This window comes from Eumetopias jubatus, unplaced genomic scaffold (genome assembly GCF_037043125.1).
Source record: "Eumetopias jubatus isolate StellerSeaLion01/CBP00866 unplaced genomic scaffold, mEumJub1_p1.0 scaffold_6, whole genome shotgun sequence".
Classification (NCBI taxonomy): domain Eukaryota; kingdom Metazoa; phylum Chordata; class Mammalia; order Carnivora; family Otariidae; genus Eumetopias; species Eumetopias jubatus.
The window spans coordinates 19814349-19827524 of NW_028274812.1; the positions used below are offsets into that span (position 1 = coordinate 19814349).

Consider the following 13176-nt stretch of genomic DNA (forward strand, 5'->3'; position numbering starts at 1 on the left):
ATTACACCAACTAGTTAACTAAATATTGATAGAATACATAAAATTAAATTCTCTATGTAACACACATGGCTTTTACTTATTGCAGAATTTTGGCCCTCTTATAAGGTAACATATAACATTGCAACTCACTCTTAGCTTATCTATTCCAAGAAATATGAAATATTGAAAATGACAGATCCCTCCCATAACTTGTCACTTAGTATCTAAATCAACTTAAGAGATGTAGGTGAAGAAAAAATACCTTTTTATTTTTAGAAAAAGCACTTTAGTCACTGCCCTGAGACTAATCAGTGAACTCTGAAATATCAAATTCATCAAGTTTTGGCAAATGGAACACCAGAAATAGATCATGGGCAACTTTTTTTCCTTAAGTCTTTTGCCTAAGAAATTCTATGGGGAGCTTTGGTATTGACCAAAAAGAAGATACAGGTTTATCAAACTTCGTTTAATGGGTGTCAAAATTCTCTGGCAGATTTTGGTCAAGATGTTTCTATTTTAAAAGTACTGATTTTAAACTTAAAAACTTAAAACAACTTAAAACTACCTCAAAAATGGTCTGGAAAACATCCCTTTCTTTCTGAAGGTTTTACATAGCCTTTATATCATTAATCAGTCTTTCACTATTAAACTTAAATGGCAAGTGAGGCAAACAGTTCTGAGACGTTCCTCCACAAACAATCAAGACTGAGTGCAATGTTCTAGATAATACTCGTTTAGCCAGTCTGGGTTTTCTGAGCCGAGTTGGTGACTTTGCCAAACCCAGCAGCATATGATGTCCACTGCCATGAAGACACCTGTAACAACTGTCTGCACCATATCATGAACAGCAAAGTGACCCAGAGGATGATAGAAATTTTCAACACACATAATTTTGTCAGAAACCATTTCAATGATAGCAGCACCCTTAGAGTTCAAGAATTTGGGCCAACTGCCATCTTCTTACCAGAGCAACTAATATCTTCCTCCACTCCTTGACAAACTTACAAGCAATGTGAGCAGTGTGACACTCCAGCTCATGTGGATAACCAGCACCAATCTGGCCTGAATGGTTCAGGATAATCACCTGAACAGTGAAGCCAGCTGCTTTCATTAGTAAGTCATTTTTGCTGTCACCAGCCACACTGTCACGGCAAGCATCTTTGACAGACGTGTTCTTGATGTTGAAGCCCATGCTGTTCCCAGGCAGAGTTTCACACAAACTTTCAAAATGCATTTCAACAGACTTTATTTCAGTTGTAATGCTGACTGGGGCAAAGATGGTTGTTATGCCTGGTTTATTTATTTTTTATTAAGGATAATCTATGCTGGGGCTCATACTCATGAGGCTAAGATCACGATTGCATGCTCCACCAACTGAGCCAGCGAGGTGCTCCATTATGCCTGGTTTAGAACATTAGTCTCCACTCAGCTCACGGCAGCTATACTAAAACCACTAATTTTATAAACAATCTGGAGGGAGAGACAAAGAACTTGTCAATTGTATGAGTTGGTGTTAGGAGATAATACAGAGCTTCAAGCAGTATGGTTCCATTGGGACTTCCATCCTTCTAGTGAATTTCCATCCCTTGAACCAAGGTATTTTAGCACTTAGCTCCAGCACGTTCCACCACTCAAACCAGAATTTGGCACAAACGCTACTGTGTTAAGTTTATAGAAAATTTTCTTAATGTAGAAGCCAACTTCATTTCTCTACCTATAGAGTGGCTCAGTAGAATCCACTGTGTTAACACCAACAATTAGTTGGTTCAAACCCAACATGTAAGCCAGTAGGGCATGCTGATAGGTCCACACAATCTTGGAGATACCAGCTTCAATTTTACAAATACTAGCAGCAACAATCAGAACAAAACTGTCAGCCTGAGATGTACCTTTGATCATATTTTTGATAAAGTCTCTGTGTCTTGGAGCATTAGTGATGGCCACATATTTACTGCTCTCAAATTTCCACAAGGAGATACCCATGGTGATACCATATTCACACTCAGCTTTAAGTTTTTCCAAGACCCAGGCATATCTAAAGGAGACTTTCCCATTTTAGCAGACTCATTCTCAAAAATGTTGATGGTTATTCTGTTGATTCCAACTACATTTGTAGAACAGATGGCCGGTAGTAATAGACTTGCTTGAATTTACATGTCCAATGATAGCAGTATGATGCGAATCTTTTCCTTTTCCATTTTGGCTTAAATTTAGTGATGTTTTTCATAAGACCTGTGTTCTGGTGGCAAGCTCATAACAAAAAGAAACAATTTGTTTTTAACTAAGTAAATTTTACAATGTTTTAGTAGCCTCCTCTGCTTTATGCATGTCAGCATAGTCACTTTTCATGAGACAATATTGCTTCATTCTCTAAATATATGGATTTTGTCAACTGCTTTTAGGAAAGTATGGTACAGTAGTAGTCTATTATATTCTGTTTCTTATAGTCTATCTATGTAAATTATACAAATGGAAAGAACAAAAGTAAGGGAAGTTTTACAGTCTTTATGTATTTTACTATAGTTGTGTTTTTGTCTTCTTGCTTCAAAAAAAAAGAAGTGGTATCTGAAAGTCATCATTGTCAGTCATTTTAGGTCATATAGACAGAGGCAGTCCCCCTCAAGTGTTGTATTAGGGGGGATTTCTGAGATAGAGTCAGAGGGGACGAGATTTCCTGTTCTTCTCAGAACTTCAAAGCAGATCAAACAAAGGGAACTCATTAGCTGGTGAGTTTTAAATCAATGTTGATGACAACTATTCATTTCCTAATGTTACTGGGACTAGAATATAAAGCAGATTTGTACACAAAAAACTTTCTGACTAATGTTGGTTCTGAAATTTTCACTCACTGCATTATCAAAGTAAGTTTTTCTTATTAGTGTGAGGCCCCACAAAAATATTCCCTAAAATACACACACTCTACATGAGTGTTTATTTTGATAGCAGTGAAAGACATCCATTAGAGTTTATATTTATTAAATCTCATTTATATAAATATTATATTTTTAATAAACTTAACCTAGGTGAAATAGTGAAAAAACCAAGTACCTAAAAATGCTTCAAAACTGCTATGAAACATGTTACATAGTCAATGATCATAATAACCAGTGATATAATAACCAATAATATATAACCAATAATCACTACATAATCAATAATATAATTATATAATCAATGATTATAATAATTAATAATTATAATATATATAATAATGTAGTGTGAGGTTCCTAAAACTGTTGATTAAAAAGCCCTATAAGTCCATAAAGAGTTACTACAAGAAGTCTAGATGTAGACTAATGTATACATCATAATTTATAGGTTATATAAAAATATCAACCTACTTTTTGAATTTTTATTTTGTTCCAAGTGTGATTGATATACTATACATTTGTACTCAATTATTATCACTATGTATTTTCTTATTCAACAATTGCAATGCTATTCACTATTATTTTGAAATGATCTGTGATATTCTTATTCTTCAAAAAGGTTCTTATAACTGAAAAGCACAGAAAATTATTGATATATTAAAAATGCTATTTTACCTCCCAAGCCTAATTTTTTTCCACTCTGGATGGAAATTTTGCCATCTGCCATATGGAAATGTAGTAGATGTTGAGAGCATTTAGTAAATATTAATTTCTTTACCTTTCTTTACCCACAGATACAAAAACATAGTTTTGCTCTGTAAGATAAATTGTCACATTAAAATCAAAGTTATTAATTCTCAATTTTTTCACAATTCTGACTTTTTAAACAAATTACTAGAGAGAGAACTGATAGAAAAACTCAAACTACTAGCAGAAATTACCATTAAAGAGGAGCAAAACTATGACAGAAATACAGTCTAATAATATAATCAACAGTTATAACACTAAGCCTAAACATTAAAAGAGGTCATTAAAATGAGAAATGATAATTATGTAATGTGATAGAGGCACTAACTATTGCAACAATGGCAAACATATTAAATATATAAATGTATTGAATTAACATGTACACCTTAAATGTACTTAATGTTATATGTCAAATATATTTCAATTTTAAAAAGTTAATTTATGTTTATTTCTACAAAAAACAATCAACCAAAAAGTAAAAGTCTGACTAAGAGTCTAAGCTTTATGCACATTCTTTTCTTAAATTTTTATAACAAGCTTTCCTGTCATAAGAATGTAGTAGTATTATTCCCATTTTACAGATGAGGAACCTGACATACCAGGATATTAAGAAATCTCCCAAGACTACAGAGCAAGTTAGTGATGAGGCTGGCTTTAACTACACTTCCTTTCATTAATGAAATCTTACCCAACTCTGCTATGAGGAGGGTTCTCTTAATTGATTTTGATGCTTTCTGGGCAATAATATGATCTGGGATTTGAGGTAAGAAGAAGCAAAAAACTCACTGCCTCCCTTATTCTAAGAACACATGCCTGTCTTTTCTTTCCTGGTTCATTAAGCATTTCCTCTCCCTCTCTTTCATGGTGAGCAGCTTCCTATAAATTTCTCCCAGTCCTGTTATATTGTGAATGTTCCCATTTCTAAGGACATCAAATTTAAGGGAGCTTTGACATCTCTGGCTTTTCTGATACAGTCAAAGAGCCTTAGTCTATCTTTCCTGTGAAATGTTTTTTAAGATAGCAGAGAGAAACTCTCTAGATATGTAGAGAGAAATAAGAGTCCTTAGGCACATTTCCCAGCATCATTCTCTGGAGGAAAAATTGATCTATGATAGAGCACTTTAATTAAGTGGCAATTATATTGCTAATTCCTCTGAGGAATGTCAGTGGCATAGCCTGCCTGATCTATGGAAAACAAGTCAGCAGAGTTAAGACTAACATAGGCTAGGCTTCTTTTCTTTCCTTCATTGACTACCAGTCTTGCTGGTTTGTCACGGTTGAATAAGTATATTCAGGTATGAAAGAGTACTAGGTTCGTGTTGCTCTTAATGAGCATATTAATAGCATATTCGTTTCTTGAGAACATTACTGCGATTGGAGCCAAATTCTGCTACTTTGGTGAGCACTGACTAATCACACTCCCTCGGTAACCACGTGTATACAACAGTTTACTGAATAAACTGATGACTGAGGATAAACATCTGTTTACACCGGCATAGAATTTCAGGAATAATTGGATGTTGAAACCATAACTACTAATGCAGAGATGCCCTTAGGAGAATGTAACATGCGGAGAGTAACCTTTGTTGATTAATAGCTGCTCATTTCTCAATTTCACTTTTCATTAGCATTGCTTGACACTCAAAAATCTGCCAATATTGTGGGTGTAGTAAAATTTTTGTGTTGGTGTTTGGGAAATGATATAGATATACTATATATTAGTCACTTTTACAGTAGTGATTACTGGCATATAAATGGTTTATTTCCACTTTTTCCATTGTGATATATACTTTAAAAAATTGTTTCTCTGACTATATTTGTCTAAAATTCTTCCCTGTGTTTCCTCTTAAAATAGGAAGGAAAGAGAGAGAGATTAATTCACAGATTTTATTTGTGATAATGTCCTTTCTTTCCTTTCTGTAAATCAGTATAGGAAGAGTGCAATTCAAACTCCTCTTGCCAAATGAGCATCATACTTTGAGCATATGATCCATTTATTCAGGGCACTGGGGCACTGTCGTAAACTTCCATGTACAAAGGAAAGGAGGAGACATGAGATGAGCTAGAAGATATAAAATGTGATGACAAAATACAAAGGTCAACAGGTGAATCGTGCAGACAACGATATGCATCAGATGTGATAATAGGATGTGACTGATTCAGTGAGAAGCCCAGAGTCTGGCTCTGGGGCTTTGAAGTAGTGGGCCATGTCTTTGATCTCCCTACTTCAGCCTCTTTAAGTAGTGTGGCAATAAGCCAAGTGCCTGGCTGATCTGACCAGGGATGAAACCTTGTCACTGAAGACTCCCACTCTCTATCCAGAGTTAATGCTCCCACAGGACAGAGTACAGATTCTTCTCTCACCAGCTGACATGCTTACACCTGCAAACATCACAGACATAAACAGACTAGCGTTTTCTTATTATTTTTCTTAAAACACAAACACTGTAGATATTGGACAAAGAGAACATGCAATTCATATATAACTTTCACAGCTCTCTGTTTTTTGTTGAACAAAAAGTAGATATAAGTGAGAATAATTCTTTGTTTTCCTCATGGGATTATTCAGTTAGAAAGTATACAAAGCAATCCAGCCATGCAGAAAATGATATAATCTATTAAGATGAGTCTGAGTACTTGGAATAGAAAAATATTCCATAATAACAAAACCTGTTTGCCATTTAATCTAGTCCTGTGCATAGTATCTGAGACCAGGTTATCTGTAAATGTTCTCTAGATGTCAATACTTTTGAGCCCATTGCATTTGTGCTCATACATCAATAATTTTGTAATCCTAAAAGCTTGCCTATTGCATTTGATAAATCAAGAGTAATTGTATGTCCATATTTCTTAGAAGCAAGAAGTTTCATTTTAGATTCAGCCGCTAAGTGCATAGATAGTAAAGAGTTATTTGGAAGAATGTAAAGAAATATTTAAGTGGCACACATGATACCGTAGAAGAAAAATAATGCTGTGTTAATTTGCATCCTGAAAGGTCAATAGACAATTAGGGTGGCATCTCAATTCCTTTTAAAACACATAACCATAATGTCTGCAATGATCAAAAAATTACTCTAAGAGTGGCACTGGAGAATGAAATTCTCTTTTTAAACTTGAAATCAGGAACATGGAAGCATATCTCAATTTTTCTTAAAGTGTAACCTGAAGATAATCGCTTGGGCACTCTTGTTAAAAATGCAGACTCCTGAAACTTGCTCCAAAATAATCCACTGTAGAAACTCACTTGTAAAGGAAGACATGACAATATCTAACACTAGCTTCCTTAGGTAGGTCTCATATATCCAATAATTTATCCATTTAGCAAATGTTTATTGAGCACTTACTAAATTCGAGGTACTTTCAGGCTTGAGATTAAAAATGAATCAAATGATTCCTGCTGCAGAGCACCTCAGAGTTTCTTGATAATGACAAAATTCAAATTATTGCTATTAGCGATACAATGGAGATATCCACCAGGCAAAATTGGACCCAGAGTGGTAGAGGATAAAGAAGAGATGTCAGGTTGGTGGAGAACAATGTATGGTCTCCATTAAAAAAGCTAAGTTTGGAGAAGATCAAAGGTGAAGAGATGAGTTTAGAGACCATCACAATGAATCAGACGAGAGATGCAGATTGAAAAGTGGATACACATTTTTTCCTTCCTTCTTTTGGAAATAGACCTCACCATTCCTTTGGCAAACTACTCCCTGCCTCCCTCCCCAGACACACACACACACACACACCCACACGCACACACTCATGGGATTTTGTTAGAGATGTCAATCATAGTACTATATAATCCTGGCAAAATGAAAAGTCCAAGGTTTGTGTGCATGACTGACCATACTGATTATCTATCCCTTCCATTATTACTTTCAGTGGATGAGAAACTGGTCATGTCAAAGAATGTGAAAGGAACCAAATAATAATCAAAAGATGAAACCACAGCAATTTCATAGGAGCAGAAGGATCAACAAAAGTAAAACCTCATGGTAATTTTAGGAATATTTTAAGTAATATAAGCATCCACTGAAACCATGACCAATTCCAGACAATTCTGTTAATGCTCATTTCCTCTTTCTCTCCCTTCTTTCTTTCCTTGACATGAGGTAGGTCCTATAACGGTAGCTGTGCAAGAATGGAGTATCAGCGTTGGGGGGTAGGGAGCTTCATAAGCTGGGAAATTGCCTATAGAAAGGGGCTGGGCAAATAAGTAAGTATGTTGAGGATGACGGAGCTTGGTTTCTCACTGCTGAAGAAGTGAATACAAATATGGAACAAAGGAAGATTCAAATGAACCATAAACTCTGTAGTGTAGAATGGAATAGGGAATTTAATAGAAAAAGTAAATATGGGACACCTGGGTGGCTCAGACTTTAAGCGTCTGCCTTTGGCTCAGATCATGATCCCGGGGTCCTGAGATTGAGCCCCATGTCGGGCTCTCTGCTCAGCGGGAAGCCTGCTTCTCCCTCTCCCATTTCCCCTGCTTGTGTTCCTTCTCTCATTGTGTCTCTCTCTGTCAATTAAAAAAAAAAGAAAGAAAATGTAAATATAAGGCACAAGCCAAACACTGAGGCCCCAGTATCAACTAACTTACCTCACATCCAGACCCGGATTTCTACATACTATTCTCCACTAAAAGAACCAAACCTTCTTGGAGAAGTAGCTTATCCAAATCAGGGTCAAGGAAAGTAGAGAATGAGTTTGGAACATCCCATTGTGCCAAATACAAAGGAAGTCCTGAAAGAATGAAGAAAACAGGTTAGAATACATATCTAACTGGAAGGGGCTCCTCCTGTCCAAATCTGGAAAATTTAAGCATCAAAATAATCATATCAATGGGTTATAAACCATCGAACTAATAAAAATAAGTAGAGATTAGAGCAACCATTCTTTACAATAGAATATCAAATAATAAATATAGGAAAAGTATGGCAATTTAAAAACCACCACTTTCTACCCATTGTAGCAATAATAAATTCAATACATGCTGCATCAAGTGGTGAACGTGAGCTGAAGAATGGGATATTTGTATGAAACCAAAGTATCTCCACAAAAAAAAAAAAAAATGCTTAGTAATTCCAAAGTAATGTTCCAGAAGAGAGTCCTGGCAGACATAATATTTACCAAGTAATCAAATTAGCACCATTGGTAATGAGACAAATTAGCATCATGTGCCACCTGATAGAATACAATGAAACCACCACCTCCCTTCTGCAGTATTCTTGCCAAAAATGCATAATGTGCTTCACTTCTGGAGGAAACATTAGACAAATCCACATTGAGAAAAACTCTACAAAAAGAACACTCAGAAACTCCAGAAATGTCAAGGTCATGAACGTCAAGCAGTGACTAAGACATTGCTCCAGATTGAAGGAGCCTAGAGAGACATGACACCTGGGTACAGTAAAGAGGTCCTGGAATTGTGCCCTTGTAATAAAAGGTATAACCGGGACAATTGGCAAAACTTGAAAGGACCTCTGGATAAAGGGTATATTGGTATTTCTTTGTAGCATCTTTTTACTTTTTGTGTCTAATGTTATTTCAAACTTTCTAAAAAATCACTTTAAAAAATAAAAAAAAGTTAAAGCATTTCTTCCCCAAATTACTATTATCTCTAGTAATCTCCTTGTACGCCTGAAGAGGTAGCTGGGCAGGATAGTAATATGATCCTTGCTGTACTTCCTTAGGTGTATGCCACTCCAAATAATCACAGACATTCAAAATGGGTTATTTGATCAGACATACTGAGCATGGGAAGAGTTAGGTATCAACATAAGAGTAGCTTATTCTCCCCAAGAATTTACTATTTAATTTTCCTACCAACTCCAAGAGCTAAGTATATTATTATTTTCATTTTCCTGATAAGAAAACTGAAATTCAGGGGGCGCCTGGGTAGCTCAGTCGTTAAGCGTCTGCCTTCAGCTCAGGTCATGATCCCAGCGTCCTGGGTTCGAGCCCTGCATCGGGCTCCCTGCTCCGCGGGAAGCCTGCTTCTCCCTCTCCCACTCCCCCTGCTTGTGTTCCCTCTCTCATTGTGTCTCTCTCTGTCAAATAAATAAATAAAAATCTTAAAAAAAAAAAGAAAGAAAACTGAAATTCAGATAGGTTGAATAAGTTGTCTTAATTCATAGTTTTAGCAGATGATGGAGCAAGGGATTGGAACCAAGGTAGCCTCTGCTGTGACCTACCTTATTAGCCACTTTGGTATCCTGTTTCTCACAGGTCCAGGTAATGTCCAGATTTGGAAGGCAAGACTGGTGTCAGGGATGGATGCCATTGTGAAAGATTGATTGTTCCTATTGGATGGGACCCCTACTAGTTGGGAGGAGGTAGATAAAGAGACAAATTCTTCTCTTGGTTCCTCTCCCTTAGTCAACAGCAGTAGGTCAGGGCACAAAGGCACAAGTCAAACAGGTCAGGGAGGTAGAGGACTCTCCTTTCCCGGAGAGGCTAGAGCACCAGGCAGGACAGCTGACAGAGTACAGAGTACGGAAGTCAACATCAAAGAGTCTGAATCAAATGCACATCCCAGTAGACAGGCACTGTGGGGGTCCCTGCTGCATGTCCTCCCTCTCTTAGGACTGGTCCAGGAATGGGGACAGCTGAGGCTAATCTGGATCATCCAGGGTAAGGAGCTGTGCAAGGCAAGACTGGGAGAGCAGAACCTGACTCACAAAATGGCTTAGAGTGTCTTATTACAATATTCACTTCCCAAGTGATGGCAGGGAGAACCCCCAATTTCCTTAAGTATACAGCACTTTTTCCTCTTGGTCCTTCTGTGGTCCTCCGGTTTGCAGGACCCTATGGGGATGCAGTAGTGACACCGTAGAGCATTTTAATGGTTTAGAGTTATGCAGCAGTCAGCAACTCTCTTTTAACGACCTCATTTCCCCTTTCCCCCAGAAAGACCAGTCTGCACAAACCAGCAGTATTTAAAATTCTTCATTCCGGGTTCTCATTTCATTCATCTTGTGTCCTAGGTCTATTTGTTGAAATAAACTAATTCAAACTGAGACTGCATTGGCCCCTCTGGTAGCCACTTCCCACACACTATTTTCCACAACACCTACATGGTTCCCCTCTTTCTGGCTTTCAGATTCAAAGTCAAAACAAAATGTCAAACTTCCGGTCTCCGAAGGGTGAACTCACGAGGGCTCAGCAGCCACATTGTGCTTGCTGCTCATTAAGCGTTCCCCTAGGGCAGGGGAAGTGAAAGAAATGCACCAGGCAAAGCTATAAATCTAAATAAAAGGACTTATTCTTAAGGCTGATTTTTTGCAGATACCTGCAACCGAGATAAAATCCAGACAGACTAGTTTTGCTGAGAACAGCCATGATGTCTATAAAGGCCTGTTTGGATTTGAGGTGTAATGGCCAACAGTGTAATAACAGTCCTTAGACCTTACAACCACAGATTAATAATGTCTGGAATATTTCGCAAGAGAAAAGAAAACTTAGAGTGTTGAAGAAAGCAGTGGGAAGTAAATGAACAGCTCAAAATCTTGTTCTAAATTAGTCATCAGGTATAAGCCTTTTGACAGGTGGGGCTCAAACCAAGCTCTTTGCCCAGCACCAGTGTTACAGGACGGGATGAGGGACGGCTTTAAGATACTCTACCTATTCACCTGTGTCCCCCGACTGCTCTGTCATTCAGAGAAAACTTACAAATCATCCGCACCTTCTCTCTTGGAAAAACCGGCAGAGGTCCGTTAGCCACAGAACCTCCAAACACAATATCCTTAGGAAAATGTGCTATCACCAAGCTTTTGGTTGTGGGGGGTAATTTTGCTTTGGTTCTGTTACATGACTTTTCTCAGTGTTGAGAAGCAGAGCCAGAGGGGAGCATGCATTTCCTTTAATTAAAAAATAACTGTGAACTGAAGGAGTCATTTAACCATGTGGAACTAAGTAGATAGACTAGAATGTGTTTATCTCCAGCAGAATAACAAGTTGCAAATGAATGTTGAACATTTCAGGGCATGGGTAAACACCGGATCATTTCATGAAATAATATATGTGGACCATATTTCACAAATTATAGTTATGCTTTCAGGTGCCTCATTCTCACAACCCCCATAAAATTTACTTGAGTTGTTTGCAATCTGGATGCCTCAGCAGATAATTTCCAAATCTTCCCTCAAAGATTCTTTTCCGCAAAGCTGTCACTTGAAACTCCGAAAAGTCAGAGATTTGTGATTTCTGAGTCTGCCACTCACTATGAGACCATAAACAAACCGCAAAAACTTTCTGAATCCTGTTATGTCTTTTGTAAATGGGATGTGAGGATTCGGTGAAGCAATGAGTTAAGGTAACCTTGTCCTTACCTGAATGACAGAGGTAGATTCCTTCTCTCGAGCTCTCTAGACAAGGTCATCTCTTGCACTGGGCTGCTGCTCTGGATGACAAGCTCCCTGCTGATGGCCCATGCTAGTAGCAGAGTTGCAGGTGTAATACCTAGAAGGAAGCAACTTGTTGCTTGGGCCAGGGTCTCTCCTATTGTTTGCAAGATTCTGTAGGTCAGGGGCACCTGGATGGCTGAGTCGTTAAGCGTCTGCCTTCAGTTCGGGTCATGATCTCGGGGTCCTGGGATCGAGCCCTGCATTGGGCTCCATACTTAGTGTGGAGTCTGCTTCTCCCTCTCCCTCTGCCCCTCTCCCTGTTCATGCTCTCTCTCTCTCTCAAATAAATAAACAAAATCTTTAAAAGAAAAAAATAAAGTGATGTGACTTTCTTAGAGATAATCAACTGTGTAAGATGCGGTCAGTTCTCATGAGGTTAGCTTAAGCCTCATACAAAATCCTAAAGATCCCAGTATACATAGTTGGGCAGCTGTCTTACTAAGCCCAAGTAAAAAATATCACAGTTTGACTAATGTTCTTGCTGCCCATTCTGTTTGCTATAGTCTTCTTGTTATAAGTTTGCTATATAAATGATACATATTGCAAGCCATGGTTCAAAGCATTCCTGCCTTCCTATGACTATAAATGGCAAACAGAATGAGATAAAGAATTGAGAAATAATAATTTTACAAAACCGCTAATGAAAACTCCTATAAAAAATTTCAGTTAGAAGGTAGATGCCACTAAAGAGAAAGATGAATCTTAAATATTATAATATAGAATGTCAATCGCATGGGAGCTAATATAAACTCTTTAAAAAGTAAAATGGAGATTCACAAACATCACCAGAAGACGATGTGTTGGGATGATAACATCTTATATGCACCACCACTTTTTAAGTGTCCTTTCCTATCATAAGAATAAGATATAATATCATAAGTCTATATAAAAGTGAAAAATAGGGCTGATGAAACTTAGGCATCGGGATAATATTCACATTAGCACTTAATGAAAATAACTTTTCAAATTCTGTTATTTATTCAGTAAACTGCTGTTCTCCTTTATCCTTCCAAGTCATTTGTCATTCTGCAAATACTCAATAATACACAACTATTCACTAGTGAACACTCTGAAACTACATGCTTACACTAATTACCATTAAAAGGCAAATCCTAAATGCCTAATGTAGAACAAGTCCATTTATTACCTAACAATTATATCCAGTTTTACATGAATGA

The 13176-nt window shown here is 37.3% G+C and overlaps 1 pseudogene; it reads right to left on the reverse strand.

The window, feature by feature from the left end:
- Positions 1-678: 678 nt before the first annotated feature.
- The window catches only part of LOC114209216 (elongation factor 1-alpha 1 pseudogene), a 40628-nt pseudogene continuing 28130 nt past the window's right edge, over positions 679-13176 (reverse strand).